Here is an 18,069-nt window from a genome sequence, read left to right as displayed (position 1 = left end):
CGAGGGAATAAAGCCTCTGCTGCTTTAGACAGCTGATGTTTGATAGGCACCTTGCACTGAACAAAATGTCAGAGTGATGTGCAAGGGCAACAATGAGTGATGGGACAGAGAAAGCTGGAAGATGTTCTGAGGAAGCCCCATGTCAGTGCCGCTCCGTGGGTTTGGACTTGCAAGGCAATAGAGCATGGTGGTGTTGCTACAGCTCCTGGCAATGCACTGGAGAGGAAAAATCCTGTCTGGTGCAGGGAGGCGTGCACGGTGGACTGGGCAGGGCAGGGCAGGGCAGGTCTGTCTGCACCATGAGCTGCTGCTCCAGAGCCACAAGAAGCAGAGCCACCACAGGTGACACTGCACCCACACTGCTGAGGTATGTGGAGAAAGAAGCCCTTACGTGGCTGCATTGCTCCCACCATCCAGGCTGCTGTCTTCTCCTGGCTCTTTGCAGTCACAAAGTGCTGTGGAAAAGGTAAAATAAGGAAGGCCAGTCAGCTCTGGTGTCCTAAGAAGCGTCAGCTCATCACAAATGAAAACAAAACATGGTGCAGTGTTTACCTGTTCACCTGTTCATCCTCTTATCTCCAGTGATAAGAGCTCTTTCAAAATATGCATCGAGTTCTAGGCTGCTGGCTATATCGTCCACTTCTGTCCCTCACGCCTCCCTAGGTTTTAAATATGCCCATGTCTGAGATTACTCTAGGTGAATACCCTGCTTTCTAGCAGCTTGCTAACCAGTGAAAGGCTGCAGCAGCCCGCAGTATAGTGGTGTTTGGAGAGGGGTGGAAGCATGGCTGGCAAAATAAGTCCCTATGTTGTCTCCACCAGTAAGAAATTTTTGTAGTCTGTAGGATGCTCAGAAGAAGTGAGAAGAGGCTCTGCTTCATGTGGTGCCTGGGTAAGGTGCTTAACATTGCCACACGTTGTAAACCTGTAGATATCAGTTTGAGAGCCCGAAAAAAAAAAAAAAAAAAAGGTGGAAAGGATAATCAGGGAAACTCAAATATAAATAAATAACTTTGGATTCTGGAAATCCCAGACGCCCAAACTGTTTTTGAGAGAATATGAATAGAAAATATCTTCACTTGTCTTGTCTGTATCTAGGTATCTGCAGTTGCTGCGTAAGACACTGTCTGAATGGAGGTTTAACTATTATGTTAGGTTTTTATGTAAAAGAGCTGCCTTTGAATAGCAAAATCCACAAATAGAGGGTGTCAGCCTAAATACGCTGGTTTGTTTCTGTTTTCCCAAGGTGCTAAGAATCTGAGCCACAGGAGGGAGAAAAGCTGAGCTTTCCTTTGCCCTGCATATGTAATTGCTGGGTATAGTGACATAATGAAAAGGAACAGTTTAGGACTTTAAAAGGATTGGAAACTTCAAATGCCATGTACAGTGAACCACGAAATGTTGAAAACTCTGCACGATCTCACCAGAACAGCATGTCTTTGGCTCTCCTGGAGGAAACCTCCTGACCTGTCTGAGAGCAGATCCTGGAAATTCCTCTGTGCTTAATAAACAGGTCTGCTCACAACGTGCCATCCTGCTTGTTCAGAGGGTGTTGGAGATAGGGAGTGGTAGATACTGAAGTCATTAGGGTGAAATAATGCATCTGGCATTCACAGGGGAGTGATGGTGCAGCCACACTCCTTTGCCCAGGCTCCCAGGCAAGGGACAAGCAGCAGGACAGCCCTGTGCACCAGGAGCCTCCTCTGAGGGATTTGCAGATACGCCATGCAATTGGTCTGGCAGCCCGTGCTGGTGGTATTTTCTGTTCCTGATGAGCACATGGCAAGTCTGTCAGGCTCACACCCAGAGCTGGGGAAAGCCACAGCCGCATGGCTGAAACAGTCACGGACCCTTATAAATACTCCCTTTATAAATACTACATCAGTAGCTATTTCTGGTCTCTACAGGATACCAGTGGCCCGGTGCTTTCAAAACCATCTCGTATCTGCTTCACATCTGGTGGGTATCAGCGCAGTGAGATTTGTGGGTGCTTGGGCCCCAAGACATAAGGCTGTATGTTTCAACTGCCTTCTGCTGCTCCACGGGCTTTTGGCTGAGCTTACTCATGGGGCAGGATCAGCTCTCTTTAGTACCACCCTCATGCAGCTCATGCTGTCTGAAACTCAAACAGAAAGGGAAGGTCCACCTTGTTTGCTGCCTTTGGTGCTTTGTACAGCCCAGCAACCTGTCTGCACTGATGGGCAGTGGGAGGAGAACAACCACTGCAGCAGGGCGTCAGCTGTATGCCCTGGCAGGCCGGGCAGCACAGGCACAAATTACATCCATGAATAAGAAAGATAGAGTAATATATTCATGTGTGTGTGTGTTTTAAATATGTGTTTTAAATTTCCCATATGTAGAGATGGGGATTTGCATGGCCTAATCTGCGTACCAGCAGAGCGAACAAGGAGAAGCTTCATATTGGCCTTGGTTTAATGGAATTCTGAGACATGAGAGGATGGGTCAAATGTAACTGCACCAGAAATGTAACTGCACCAGTTTTATCAAAGTTATAACCAGATAATTTCAGAGCGGAGTCGTGCCTGAAGCCACCCAGCTCTCAGGATGGAGGGCTGGTGTTAGGCCGCACATGTTGTGTTAGGCTGACATATCCCTCCAGATTTGTTGTGCTCTCTACTGCCTTAGAAGGGTGGATAAAGAGATTGGCACAAGTCCTCTAGGTTGAAGGAAAGAAGAGTTTAAAGTGTAGGCACAGAGCAAGAAATCACTTTGTACCACATTTGTAATCTCCAGGTAATCCCATCGTTGCCTGCACAAAAGCAGCAGGCTGACGTGCTCTCTTACTACCACAGAGATATGGGAGCTGCCACATCAGCTGTCACAGCAGAATTATTTTGTGGTTTCTGTGAGACCACAGGCTCTTCTGTGCTCCCTCTTTTTGTTTCTTGGGTCTGAATAACAAGTCCTAATACAACCTCAGGAGACGTGAGGAGATAGAGGACAGGGAGCAACATGATGAGAAAAGCAAAGATCAAAACTAGCTCTGAAACCTGCCTCCTGCCACTAAGAGAAGATCAATTATCCAAGTGAGCAGGGGCACATCCCTGGGAGGCTGGAGAAGAGGTCACAGCAGCTCACAGCTGGAGTCTGAGCCATCTTAGAAGCCAGTCCTTCATCTGTTAGTTGCATTATCTGTAAATGAGGTATCCCACATGAGGCTTGTATGACATGCCTTGATTTGCAGTAATCAGTTTGGGGCATATCTCACGCTGTATTTAAGGACTAATTGTAACAATAATGTGTCTCATTAAAGCAGTTGGCATTTTCGGGTTTCATGGGAGTTTTGTTGCCATATATTCATAGTATATTTATCAGAAGGAAACATACTGTTTTTGTATCTTCTCTTCTACACTTAAGCATTATTCCTGACATTTAGAGTTTAAACAAATCTTGAATACATCAAAATTTTCAGTGATTATTTTCTCTGCAGCCCATCATGGAGCCAGGACATGAAGCACCAGGTGTAGAGGCTGCTGAAACGGAGCTGTTTCAGAAGAGCTCCCATAGTGAGGTTCCTTCAGGGCTTTTCCTTGGATATCAAACTGGAGGAAGAGGGGCTGAAAGCTCTTCTTGTGCTCTCCAGACAAGGTATTCTAAAGTCTAGTCCTATCTCATAGGTCTGCTTCAAAAGCAGGTTTTTAATCTTTAGAAAAAGCTTTATAAAAAATGTAAGGTCTTTTGACTAAAGGCCCTGGAGGTATAAGGTATTATTATGATGCTAGGTAGTCATAGAGATTTAATTGAAGGTATTTAGCTGCAGTGGCTGTAAAACAATTGAAATTATACTTGACCTCCTCTTTAGAGTAATGCTTTTAGACAGATTAATAAGGTAGGTAATACTTAAATTCTTTGAGCCTTTCTTCAGATTTTCTTCAGTATACTTAATGGGTTTTTCACAATGCAGCCAGATTGGCAGGTATAAGGAATTCCAGTAATTGTGCTCCCTGAATTCCTTGTATTTCTGTCCAAACGAGTATCTGTAGGATCAAAGTAAACATAATAAAAACTGTCTGTAAATGGCCATCTCTGGAATGATGTGCAAAAAAATCTATCCTGGAAGAAAATAAAATATCAAAGAATAAGTGGTTTTCACAGTAAATCAGGGCCAAGATAGAAACCCTGTAGATTCTTACTGGCAAAACCCTGCATATGTGTGTTTACAGGTTACTTAGTCACAGTTGTAGAAATTCATGTGGTCTCCCAATTTAAGAATTAATAACAGGCCAACCAAAGAGGCTTGTTAATTCAGCCTAGATGCTAATCTGAACTTTAGTTGAACCTGCTTGTTCAAGTAATCTACCCAACAATCTCCAGGAGAAGAGATTTTTTCTCATGTAGAGCCAGCCTAACAGAAAGGGAAGCTAACCTCTAACTGTGATGGTTATGGAGAAGAAGTTTTCCCTGTGGGCAATTTGTGTGGGCATGTGAGGAGGAGCAAGCAGGCACTTTAACAGTCCGTCTTTATAACAGGAGCTCCTTGTCTGGTCCCCTGTGTCATGGGACAGGCAGATGGAAGTGTCTGGTCACAAGCATGTCCCACAGCAAGCAGGGGGTGCCAAGGTGCCTCCTTCCTCCTTGTCAGCTGCTCCTGCCTGCGCTCTTCAGCTTTTCTTGGGTTAGAGCAGGCATTTACACTTAGGCTCTCCGTGCCTAACTGAGGTGCCTTTTAATGGATCAAAGTTCCCCAAAGATACCTGGGGACAACCCCCTGTTGGAGGACAGCCCAGATTATCTCCCATGGGCACATTATTCCCTTCCTCTACAAGTAACATGCTGCATCTTTGCAGTGTAGTCCTGCAGGTTACAGGCGAAGCTCCCACTGATGGCAATAAGACTTGCAAGGCAGGATAAGAATCACCTGCCTGACTTTTGAGAGTTTATTGCAGACTGTATGACAGGCATCACCCCTCCCTGGAGTTAAGGGTGGTGGAGCGATTTGCTGACACATTCTTGGAATAGTTGTGATGAATTTTGCAAAGACCTGTTTAAATAAAACATTAGACGCACTTTTCCTTAATGTTTGCAGAGGGATTGTGATTATTTTTACTCTGAGTTGTGATTCTAAGAATAATCCCTTATTCTGTCATCCTTTTCAGGAAGGGAAGCAATATACTGACTTCAGAGGCTAGAGAGTTACCTGTTTATTTTGAAATAAATGTTTATATGTGCTATTCCTGACGGAGTATCAGCTTTCCTGTTCCACCCTTGCCATTTAACGTAGGAAGGTCATGCACTTTTGTCCTAGTTAACTCAAGTCCTGCAACCATGTAAGTTTATGACATTTTACATCGTAGTTTTTTAGGTCAGACCAGCCTCTGTGACTGATTCAGTAAATACGCGGTTGACTAAAAACCACTCATCTTCACTTACAGCAGGCAAGCAAGGCAACGGGAGTTGTTTGCTTGCTTGCCCAGTATTTCTTGCAAAGTCGTCATTGCATTTCTCCAGCCATCCATACCCTTGGCCAAATAACACCTGGCTCCTGACTTGCAGAATGCAATGAAGCAGAGGACAGTATGGGCAGAGAGTGAGTCCTTCCTCATTCCTCTGGCACAGAGCCATGACACCAGCTTTCTGATGTACCAGACAGAAGACAGGAATCATCTCTGTCTCTCACCCTGTCACAAGCTTTGGGGACCTGGCTCTTGGCTGCCTGGAAACTTTGGGGTTCACTGTCACCTCTCTCTAGTGGAGGCAGCAATATTAACATCCTCAGGAGTCATTTCACTGTGTGCTCAGCGTGAGTGATGTTCCCATGAAATAAAGGCACACAGATCTGTGTCTGGCACCTTGTGCTCCCAGTGAGCACTTTGTGGGCAGCACAACTCTTGTCACGGCCCCTTGTGCTCTGCAACTTCTGGATCCAGTGGTATTTTCTTGTACCCTCTGCTGGAGAGGACTCTGCTCGTGTCATGAAACTACGGATGGATCCTGTACAACTACATGTATGTTAAAGGTACATGCTTGAGGAGATAGAAAATGGACAGGGAAGGAGAAACTACTCAGTTAGAGTCAATTCAACAGCTTGTAAATTTTGCTTCCCTTGTAGTGGTTAACAGGAACAATCTAAATGCTTCTTTCTTCCTTTATCTTTTCTGCCTGAGGCTTTTCCTCTGCTCTAGCAACTCATTGCTGAAACCCATACACTTACCAAGCAGCCAGTGAGCATTTCCCCATCATGGCACTGTTTCTGCTTCTGCCCTGCTTCTGTGCATACTTCTGGCACCTTAAATTGTAAGCTACACTTGATCTCTCGCATCTTCTGGGAGAGCACTTGTAAGCTTCTCTGTAGGGCTCTGCACAAACGAGGGGCTGTGCCCAGAGTCATTTCACACTTCATGCAAGAACCAGGCAAGAAACACATCACTGTTCTGGCAAAAGCACAAGAGTTCAGATTTGTTCCCTGTTTCTGATGGGGGTGAAATTAAAAGCCCTGCAGATATCATAGAATTACAGAATGGCTCAGGTTGGAAGGGACCTTGAAGACCATCTAGTTCCACCCCCCCTGCCATGGGCAGGGATGCCGCCCACTACATCAGTTTGCCCAGGGCCTCATCCAACTTGGTCTTGAACACCTCCAGGGAGGGGGCATCCACAACCTCTCTCGGCAACCCAAATGTTCCCTTGCTGGGATGAGGCAGGAGCATGCTGGCTGGGGCATTAGCTGAGGACACTGGAGATGCATGCACAAGTCATCAGCCTACGTGATTCAGTCTGGAGCTGGAGCTTGGCTTTACCACATCTAAGGTGAATGGCCTAAACGCTGAATCTCTTCTGCCACGGCCAAATTTTGTTTTAACCTTTCGTTGTTGTTGAACAGGGCCCTGTTGGAGATCTCTTCTTTTGACCCCTTCTGTCAAACAGACCGTACTGAATTTCCTGATTGGACTTTGGAGATTGCGCTTTCTCAGCTTTGCACGAAATACATTTGTCCAGGTGGGCAGTTTCACTCAATCACCAGAGTGCACATTGTTACCTAGGGCATCAGTATTTGCTAGGAACTTCACAGCATTTTACTCTGGTCTAGAGTGCCATATCGAGAAGTTTTCATCATCCAATCGTCCCCTCTGCTGGCAATGTCCAAGAACCATGCTCTGCACATCCATCTTTGCTTTCAACATGATATCACACTGCACAAAACCTATAATATTCAGGTCAAGTTCAACCATTTGAGTTTTATGTCTCTAATCTTTGTGATAGGCTTCCATGCTTGGCCCTGCTGCTTAACACACTAGAGTCTGCTTTTGTCTGGCCTGCAAGCAATGGGAATCAGTGGTCCCACAACAGACCCTGTTCTGTCACCTTCCACATCTTCATTCTTCTTTGCTCTTCAGCTCTATTAAATAAAAGGCAGCAAGAAGTAGCCTCTTTCCCAAAAGTAGTGTATAAAGCAGTGAGAAGGTACAAACCTGCTCATGTTTGACTAGTTGTGGAGCACAGTCAAACTTGCACCTTCTTCCTTCCTTCCTTCCTTCCTTCCTTCCTTCCTTCCTTCCTTCCTTCCTTCCTTCCTTCCTTCCTTCCTTCCTTCCTTCCTTCCTTCCTTCCTTCCTTCCTTCCTTCCTTTTCTTCTCTTTCTCTCTCTCTTCCTTTCTTTCATTTTTTCTAAAAAGGACTTAAACAAATCCCTGCTCCATTTGTTACTGAATTTCCAAAACGTGCGGTAGGTCAATGGCTTTTCTAGAAACAATTACCCTTAATAGTTAGTGTCTAAGCTAGCTTTAACTGAATCGCCTAGAACAGCCCTCCCACCATCTAAATTTAGACTTTAAAATATAGCTAAAGAGTGCTTGGTGGCCTAATGAATAGCTAGCCAGTCCTTCTACAGGATCCACTCTTTGAAAAGTAAATTGCATATGAGCACTAATACTGCACCTCAAATAGTCATTCAACTGCAAACTTGGTCAGCTTTAATCTGGCTTAAATTGGCTTTGGCTGCTTTGTTGCCCTGGTCTCTTTGTCTCTGAGGCCTTTTTTATGCAGTAAAATATAACAATATATTTTGTTGTGAAGTGATTTTTAGTTTAGGCTTAGGTAATGACAGCTATACTTCATGATATATGATAGTATTATGTAAGAATGAGCATATAAATTATTTGGCAAGGAAAAAAATATATTTAACCATCTTTCTGTGTCTTCCTTCCCAACTTAAATTCTAATACATGTCCTCCTTATAAATTTCATTACAGCAATAAAGAACCAGCTACAGAAAAGTGAGGCATATGTTAATATATACAGTAAGATTTATTTCTTTTCTGATGACTGTGGGAATACACTTAACCACAGAGTAGAAATCAGAGGTGTAGATTGGAAGCAATATGACACTTGCCTCTGCAGCAATTCAACAGCCAAAAGCAAAATGAAATGGAATAGACCCACCAGCTGCTTAGATTCAGTTTCTTCATTCCTTACATGCTCTTTAGTAAATTTCCAAAGAAGTGTGGGCTTGAATTTCTGTGAAATTTATCTTGCTGAGATTATGCAGGAGGTTGGAAGGGAAGGAAGGATGAAAATCAGAGTTTGCCTGCAAAGTAACTCTCCTTTCCCCCACGCACACCACACAGCAACATGAGATATCACCGGCAGAAGGTCATGCAGATAATTGCAATAATGTTATCTGCTGTGCCTCAGGAACTTGGCTCCTCTCAGAGCGAGGCTGATAAATTAGACCTTGTCAAAATTCCATTCATGGAAAACTCTAACATTTCTAAATCTGGACGAAGGGCAGTAAACTCCAGAATTTCCCACAGAAAGTAAGTTCTGGAATTTCAGCTTTTCCAAAATTAAATAAATGCTTCTCCCTGGCCAAATTTTGCATGTTGTATTTTTTAATGCAATAATCAACCTGAACAACTACTTGTGCCCAGTTTCTGTGTGCCTGGGAACATGAAACTCTGACCCCCGTGGCCTGAGCTGACTCTACAAGTTTACAGGCTCCCTCAAGTGCCACTGTGAGTCTGAAAGTCCCGAGTCAGACATTTCTGTGGTGGGGTCACCAAGAAAACAGGGATCTTGGAAGTGTGGCTTCTCCGCCAACCTGCCCCTAACTGAGGAAGCCTAACTGAGCTGGGTTTTGTGAACTTCCTCAAAACTGAGCAACTACCACAAAATCATCCTAATTTTGGATTGCAAAATTCCTGGCCAGATGTAGTTTTAGTTCTATGGCTTTGTCTCGATCTGTCAGCTTCAGGTTCAATCCACATGAGCAGGACTTACATGTCACGTGGTTTCTTAATGTCATTCTCAGTGGATTTTGCCTCTTTAACAACTTAAGTGCTACTTCACATATTCTACTTCTATGCTTGAAATGTGTACATGTATTTACAGCATGGACTGCTTCTTTTTGTCAGGTTTTGGTTGCCAATGTCTAGGTGACACTGGCGGAGCTCACAGCGGTGGTTCTTGGTACCTGTGTTCACAGCGCTCTGAGACAAATGGTCTTCTTCATTCTTCTGAATAGATGCAGCCTGATGTAGTCCAGGTTGCATTGTTCCTGCTGGATCACAATGAAGAGATGAATTTTCAATCTGTGGCACAAATACTAAGCATCATGAACCCAGGAGTAAAAGTTTATGCCTTGCTTGAGAGTCTCCTTGAAGACGGTTCCCAGTTAGTAACAGCTAGTGGCTCTGACTGCCCCAGTTGGAGGCAGACAGACATAGTGCCAGCAGCCTAGTCCTCTGGGTGCCTCTGGCTATAGAAACTTGTCTGCTTCAGCCAAGCAAAAACATCAGGCAGGTCCCTCCAGCCTTGGTGGATTAGCAACTATGGCACAGCTTACAACAAAGTATGTTTGGTTTGAATTAAAGATCACTATTTAATTAAATATGAGTACTTCCTAGTCTAGGCATATCCAGTGGAACTAGTGATTTGGAGGTCTGCCTATTAGTTTGAGGACAAACTGTATACCTATTTCCCAGCCAAATGAATGCCAGTTTTCATTGGTAAAAAAATAGATAAACATATCTGTCATCAAAACATGAGGCTGGGAACACAAAGAAGTTCCTTTCTGGGAAATAAATTTTCTTGTTGGGCATTACCTGAGAAACTGAGGCTTGGGATATAGGGCAGAGGGATAACATGCCTGTTTCAGTGGGGTGCTGGAGGGGCTTAAAATCCATCACTGCAGTATAAATGTCAGCACCATTGAAAAGTCCTGCTTGTTCCAGAAAGTCAGCTGTTTCTTCTTCATTCACTCTCAGGATCTATCCTACACAGTGCCCAATATTGTGGCTGCTCCACAGCACCATGCTTTGGTTTGCCTTTCTCAAAATGCCAGTAAACTGAAGAATAGTATTTATGCTAATTAACTTTTGTTTTCTAAATCAACTAGCAAGGTACCAATATAGAAGAAAAATGATACAGCATTTCTTGGACTGGAGCCCAGATACTTTCTGTGATGGTAAATCAATCAAAATGCACCAACGTTGAAATTACAGTGGAAAACATCTCTAATTTCTTTGTGCGATGCCAAATTGTAATTCTGTAAATAAGTCCTATTAGCAATCATTTTTCCAATTCAGTTTTAAAGGTCAAAATCAAAAAGGTGCTCTAGATGGTGATATTTGTAAGACAGGATCCACAGAAGCAGGTATTTTAGATGTATTCAGCAAAAAGGTAAGGAAGAGTTTCTAAGTCCACAGGAACACAGAGGGGCCTTTTCTCACCAAAAAGCTTTACTGTTTAAATGGTGTCATAAAATGCAGTGTTGTAGTAGCTACCCAAGACTGCTTTCTGGTCGGCATTTAATTTCTGTCCATAAGAAATATGACTTTACACTTGTGGCACATCCATAGGCCAGTTAACAGTTTGATCCAAATACCAGGCAATTCAGAAAGAAGTAGGCTGGGTGCTGGAATGACAAAAGGAGAGAGGGGGAAGAAAAATGGTTCTTCAACTCTGCCAGCTGAGAGACAGCGGCATGAGTAACACAAATTGCATCCTTCCCCTCCGAGCCCATATGTGTATGCAAGCGCCAGGAGCAAGGACGTTGGCGTGCCCAGCCTCACGGCTGAGAGGGCTGGTGCTGGGCCTTGCGGCACCGTGGGTGGCTGGGACATAACTGTTGCCACCCTTACCTTGACAGATGAGGGAGAGCTCATGTGTTGCCTCTATACATAAGGTACAAGTGGTTCAGCCCTGGGCAGGTCTCTCCTGGGATCTGTTTGCATCTGCCCTGCCAAGAAGAAATCCCCAGGAGCACTCACGCTCTCCTCCTGGTCACTGCAGCTTTGCAGCCCGGCCCTCACCCTCCCTCAGCAACAAAAGGCAGTATTTACCCCTACTGCTCCCATCTGGCCCTCAGCAATTAATCTCCGCGCCTTGAGCGGCAGCGCATTGTGTGATAACTCCTTATGCTAATCCCATGTGTCAGTGAGCCACTTAAAGGCTTCCTTGGATGCAATTCCCTGCTTCTCTTCTGGAGTAAAATCTAAGTTTTCCAGTGATACATATTAAGAAGCCACTAAATTCTCTAGCTTTCATATACACAAGATTAAAGCCTGGTTGTTCCTGTGCCTGTAGCACAGTGTTCTCACCTAATTTCATATTTGGAATAATAAAATCAGGGGGACCTGACTACGCGTTTGAATCCACAGGCTCCCCTTCCTCTTTTAAATGCAAATCCCTAGGGCAGAAGCACTAAGGAATTAAACATATTTACAATATTACAAGCCATTCTGTGAGCAGCAGAACTAATGAAGCTTAGTTTTGTCCTATCTCTTACCAGCTGCTGATCCCACTGAATCTTTTAGAAACACCTCTGAGACCATTTCTGCTTTCAGTGGTGTTTAAAATCGTCCAGTAGGCTAAAATGTTGTTGGGGGGTGGGACAGAGAGACAGACAAAAGGGGAGGCAGTGAAATTAATTATGCATCCTCTCTGGAAACCAAGCTGGAAGCCCTCTCACTAGGTGCAAATGCGGTCCCTTTGCATTAACCAACCTGGGTTCAGCTTCCCTTCCACTTTCCTCTCCCACTTAATGGGATTGTAGCATGGCTAAAGGCAGTTGGTGAGGCAGTGCGTTCTGGTTTTGGGGCTCAGAAAGATTCAGGAAGCATCAACCGGTAGAGTCTGAAATGTGGCTGTGTTCTTCTGGCACTGATGGAAAGAGCTTGAAGGGCTTGTTGCTGCTCTTGGCATGCTGCCCAAGCAGGCGAGGCCTCGGTCTCCTGCTGAGTCACAGCAGAGGAAGAGAGCATGGGAGGCACCAACCCACCTCATGAGCACACATGGATTTAAAGAAGGAGGGGAGGGAGGGGGTCCTGGATGTAGAAAATAGCCTGTACTCCAACTCAGGAGTCAGTTCCTCCAGGCTACAGACACATGGCCTGAGAGGGAAGTAGCTTGAGGTGCTGCTGTCCTACAGCCACCGGGGCCTACCGCTGATCTTGGGCAATTTCCCTAAGCACTCAGCCCCTTGGAAGTGCTCATAGGCATCAGCAGCTCTTATGTGACTGAGAATCACTAAGGATCTAAAGTAAAATACACACAGTGCCTCTCCTAGCATTAAAACGTGCTCTCCAAAGCACAAATTCTGCACAAATGCACGGATGTCATTTTGTCGTGTCACGGTGGCTGCAGGTCATAACTAACAGTGATTTCCTTTGGTTCTCAGGGTAGCTGCATCTCAGGTCCCTGACTGAATGAAAACAACGGAGTAATATGATGAAGCTAATCCAGACAATTTAATATTTTTTTTTTCTTTCAAAAAAGTTTTCAAAAATTCAGCTTAGCTACAATTCAGCTTAAAACAAACTGGGAACATTTGAACACTGAAATGATGGCTCAATTTTTCTCCTCTTCTTTCCACTAGATTAGTTGGGACACATTCTGCCTGAGCTGGCAAATGTTTTCAAGTGCCCCAAACTTGCTCTTTTTCTTCTTTTGAACTGAAGGTAATATTTCTCCGGCATAGTGTTATCTGACTGTAGCTAACGAATACAGCACTGCATGTCACTTGTTTCAGCTAGCCACTGGCATAAAGACACAGTTAGAGATCTCTGTGAAACTGCCTCTGTGTTTTTTGTTTTTAAATTAAGGCTTTCTCCTTAGGGCTATTGTAGCATTGATATTCCACAGACAGAGAATTACATGTAAGACTGAAAAAAAAAAGAAATTGCAGGAAAAGCCGTGGGCTGAATAATATGCTCCAAATATGCTCTGTAATATCATGAGGCTAGCATATTTCCAACACAAAATGAGGAATGGTTTTTCCAAAAGCACTAAGCTCGGGTCCAAAAGCTGAACCCCAGACAAAATTAAAATAATGAGGCTCCGAGCAATATACTGCAATCAGCCAGCAGCTTCAACTCTTGCTGCTTTTAGCTTAATGTCAGGCTTCCCCACCACCTGTTTACATGTGACTGTGCTAATCAGAAAAGCACAGAGCCTGAAGATGAAAGAGCAGCATCCCTGCTATCATTGTCTAGCACAACAGATCTGGTCTGTCCACTTCCCATGGCTTTAGGTCTGCTTTTCCAGCCTTCTTCCTTGCCTCCCCTGCCCCCTTCTCAACCTTAATGCAAAAGCAATAACGGCCTATTACTTAAGGCATGCTTCCTTAGCATATCATCCCTCCCAACCAAAACACTGCTTCCCCAGCCTTGTTTTTAAACCAGCAATAGCTGAGGGAACACAAGGGCTTGTTAACCCCAGGGAGAGGCTGCATGCCCAGCAGGGATACAGAGTGAGCTCAGTGAGCTTCCCAGCCAGCCTCGCCGGGAGGCATCAAAGATCAAGAGTCCACCGACACAAGCTGGGGGCCTTTTGCTCCCTAGGGTCAGAAGGAGACATTGCTTCAAGGCCTTGACAGCTCACAGGGCTCAGCTGCTTTCGACTGGCAGACCAGGGAAGGAGTTGAAAGGGAAGCTTGCTTGGGGCCACTGAAGCACAAGGTACAAGAAGGCTTCATGAACCACTACATTTCCTCTGAACTCTTTCATGTTAAATGAAGAAGATCTGATAAAACAGAGGTGGAAGACGAGGGGAACTCAGAGCACACATCAGTGTTTCCCTGAGCATGTCAAACTGCTTGGGTAAGCACAGGTTTAAATACCATCCTGGCAGAGACGTTTCTTACCACTTTATGGGGTAGCACCAAGGCTAACACTAGTGCCAGCACCATGCCTTTCTGCAGGAACCAGCAGGGATGAGGCTCAGCCTACTGCTTCCTAGACCCTGAGCACACACGTCTGTCTTAAGCCAAGTTTTGTAACGCTACTCTGAACAGCTACAGAGGCATGCACCTTGTTGGGAGAGCAGTGCTCACTTCTGTGCAGGGGGCAGCAGTGCCTAAAGGGTGGATGGAGATCGCTGGTGCTCTGCTCCACTGTGTTCAGATCTGGGTTTGTCCATGTGACAGGGATGGGCAGGCAGATTGCTTAGTTAGGTCTGAAAATCATTAATGAAAGCCATGGACGCAATGATGGAAAAGAGAGTTTTCTTATGTTTCTTGCAAGAAATGAACATCACCAAAACATTTCAGCACATGCTTTTAGAAGACCTACACAAGCCCTTTGTGGGTTTCTTGGTGTCCAGCACTTGTAAATATTGCTGACCATCCATCATCTGATTTATGAAGAAAGCCAAGATAGATGTTTTGGCATTCTGAATGATATCTAGAGTTTTCTGGCTGTCATGCATGAGAAAATGAAGTCTTGGATCAAAATTCCAAGAGGTCAGCAAAAAGCCATAAACCTACATGTATCAATAGCTGGGAATGAAGTCGTAATTTGTAGTGATGCTGAGTATTGTGAGATCTTTCAGTCAACAGCTAAAAATGTGTGCTGGGAGGAAGGGATGTTATGGAGAAGAATCCTGTGATGGGAACACAGATGGAAACCTCACTTCCAGGAGAATGAAAATGTTTTTCTGCTGGGAACTTAATCCTGACCAACCTTTCTGTTTCGCCTTTTTCCCCATATCATGATTTCATTGCTTTTATGGAACAGATTTCTGAGTCTGTCACTCTCTCATTGAGAAAGCAGGAGATTTATGCTGAGATTATTGCAGGCAGCCGTTATGATTTCATTACAGAACACTAAGATCGTAATTTAGTGTGCTTATACAGAATGTTTAATGCACACATTAAGCTAGATGTGCTTTATTTCAGTTTGTATAGCAGCCTAAATGGCATAACAGTATGATACGCTTGTTTATTTGGCATTAAACTTGGATTCAGTGCTTAAGCATCTTGCTCAACTGGGGGTCCATGCTGTGCTTTAATGATTCATATAAGAGTCTAGTTAGTGATCAAAACTCCTGGATCTGTGAGCTCAGAAGATTTTCAAACTAGTGAGAAATAATGTAGTGCCAACACAATAACCATGCTGGCCTTTCCTATCAAACAGAAGGTAATTTTAATAAGGCCTGTAGGAAATATCACACCCTTCACATGTCGGGTCACTCTGAGGACTGGCAATGTGAAGGTTTTAGGGTGAACTGTACAATTTTTACGGTGGAGTTTACTGTTGCAAATGTAAACTGATTCAGAAAACTTGTATTTCTCCTACTAATCAACTGGTTTGTTAACTTTTTTTTCACCTTCATATTACTTAAAGATGTATTCCTCCCCTTTTAAAACTGATTGAATACAAAAAGTAGATATTCAACCTGTGTTACTTCATTCCAAAGCTTACTAAGATATTCGAGCTGATGTGGGCTTGGAAATGGTATGACTGTATTGTTCTACTTATTAATGACACAACTACAATTTGAACTCAGGAAATATAACTGTTTAAGCACACACACAAAAAAACATTGAGCTGTTGGTGGCTTCTAATTCCGTAACCTACTAAGGTAAGATGTGATGTGGTATCTTTCATAATGTTGAGTTTTTGTCTAAAAAAAGATCCTTGCGCTGGAAAGAGCTCAGTTTTAAGAAAACAAGTTCATTTAGTGTTATGGGAAAAGCACATAATAGGCAGAGCAGATTCTTGCTGTGCATTGGCTGTGTGTTTAAACACCAAGGTTACTGAAATCCCCCAGCTGAAAGCTCAGCTCTCTTCCCTTCCCCCTAGTCATGCAGTGGTGAAGGACAGTACTGACTGTCATAAATTCAAATTAAAAAAGCTTGGACAAGGCACCCTTCTACCCTTTCTGCTTTAGACTGGACTGCTGCCCTGAAGGATTGGTAGAAAATTCAGCAACCAAGGATTACGGAACTTTAACTATGTAAGGGACAGCACTGTTTCAATCCAGTGACTCCAGCAGGGTCAAACTGATTTAGGTGAAAGAAAATATTAGGAGTTTTGGCAACAGCCAAGTTTCTTTTTTCCCTGGGTCAGTAGTATTACAAACAATTGTTGACATCTCCTTCTCCCTGAAGAATGCATTTCAGAACATAATGGAAGTCCCTCTTCTAGCTTTGAGACCTATGGTTTAAGTAAGGCTTCACCATTCTTCCAGCTGCTTCAGATAGGTGTGCTTCCTTTTATAAACAACAAGATTGGTGTTACTTTAATATCTTGCACGTATATTTTCCCCTTACTTACCTTTTAGGCTGATTTCGCCATCGCTGAAAACCTTTCTGTGACTGATGCTCAACAGCCACCTGCAAGATGCAGAGAATTACCAGCTTAACAAAGATTTTCTGATTTGTTTTAAAACCTAGGCACTGCTTATTTAGGCTGTGAGACACTTTCAGATCTGTACAACATTACGTGATAGCTCCCTGTAGACTGCTGACTCTTCTTGTCCAGGCTATGCTTGCTTTGTACAACAGCTCTGAGTCTGCGAAGGGCCATTGTCAGGACAGCTGCTTCTGCCTTGTTGTGCTTCTGACCCTCGAAACTCCCATCCAGCCCTATTTTTTCGTGTCAGTGGGTCTGAAACTTGAAGGAGTGGTTGCCTATTGCCTTGAGCAGCAGTGGGGGTGCTGGGAAAATACTTGGGATGCCCAAAAAGTTCTCCACTCGACCCTGCTGTGTATGGGAAGGGAGAAGTGCAACTTGTTCTACAGGACCTTCCTACTCTGCTGTCATGAGATGCCTGCAGGCTTTTCCCCTCTGGATGAGATGAGGATAGAATGATTTAGGTGACACTACTGAATTGATGATGAGTTTTCTAACTTCCCCACCACCCCCTTTCCCTTTTGAGTGGAGAGTGGCATTCAGCAGCCTGATTCCCAGGACAAACAGCTCGACTTATTAGGGCACAGGCTGGTTACTTCAGGACAGACTTCCAGCCTTGTGCCCCCACTGCTTCACCTGCCCCCTACCCCTCAGCTGTCCAGCTTGGAAAAAGGAGGTTACACAGATACAGAGGGCAGATGGTACCCAAGGCATGCACTCCGAGCAATTTAAGGACGATGTCAGGGTGTTGTCTATGCCCAGAGTTCTGCTCCCCCAAATGCTATGGAGCCTGGACCACCACAGCAGCATGGGTTTTCTCCTGTGATTCAGACTGTGACTTACGACTTCTCAGTGGTTCCAGCTCCCTCAGCTGCTCTTATATCATACGGTGTGTTTGTCTCTTACCTTAATGCAGTGGAGTTACTAGGTAACTATTTATTTTTGTGATTAGCTTTTACACTCATTCACAAGCTTTTAATTAGTGAATTCCCCACATAGTTCTTTAATTCAATTTGTTTTGACCTGTTAATCTGTTTTTCAATTATTAGGGAAATAAAAGAAAGGTGAAATCTGTGTTACACCACTGTGTTCTGGCATTTACAGCCGGGAGAGAGGCCTTGGGGCAGTGAGGAGGGGCACACGGGTTGAGCTGGGAGAGCGGAGGAAATGAGGAAGAGTATTTTAGGAGCATTTTATCTGCCCTGTGCATGCAAAGGAGAAGGCTTTGTCACATCTGCTGCCCGTCCTATGAAAGGTTGGTACATTTGCCTGACTGACCTTTTGTTTGCACTTTTTCCCCAGAAAGCAGAGGATTGATGCTGAAGTTTTTCCCTCTCCACCCCATTGTCAACCCAGGCAGCTCTGTCTGTGCTCTCTCTGCCAGCACATGCCCCACGAGCATGGCCCCGTGCAAACCTGCCCCACCAGCCCAAGCCATGGGACAAGGGGCCACAAGCAGAAGAGGCCCTTGAGGCAT

The 18,069-nt window shown here is 44.4% G+C and overlaps 1 long non-coding RNA gene across 1 annotated transcript in view; it reads right to left on the bottom strand.

The window, feature by feature from the left end:
• Positions 1 to 18,069, bottom strand: part of LOC140002167 (uncharacterized) — a 34,391-nt gene that overhangs the window by 2,895 nt on the left and 13,427 nt on the right. Inside the window, exons 2-3 of the long non-coding RNA XR_011808298.1 lie at positions 16,515 to 16,573; positions 392 to 455 (exon numbers count right to left, since the gene is read on the bottom strand). This is a non-coding gene — a long non-coding RNA (uncharacterized lncRNA). The remainder of the gene's footprint in view (positions 1 to 391; positions 456 to 16,514; positions 16,574 to 18,069) is intronic.

The sequence above is a fragment of the Anas platyrhynchos genome, chromosome 3 (genome assembly GCF_047663525.1).
Source record: "Anas platyrhynchos isolate ZD024472 breed Pekin duck chromosome 3, IASCAAS_PekinDuck_T2T, whole genome shotgun sequence".
NCBI lineage: Eukaryota > Metazoa > Chordata > Aves > Anseriformes > Anatidae > Anas > Anas platyrhynchos.
This window is presented reverse-complemented; position numbering and strand designations above follow the sequence as displayed.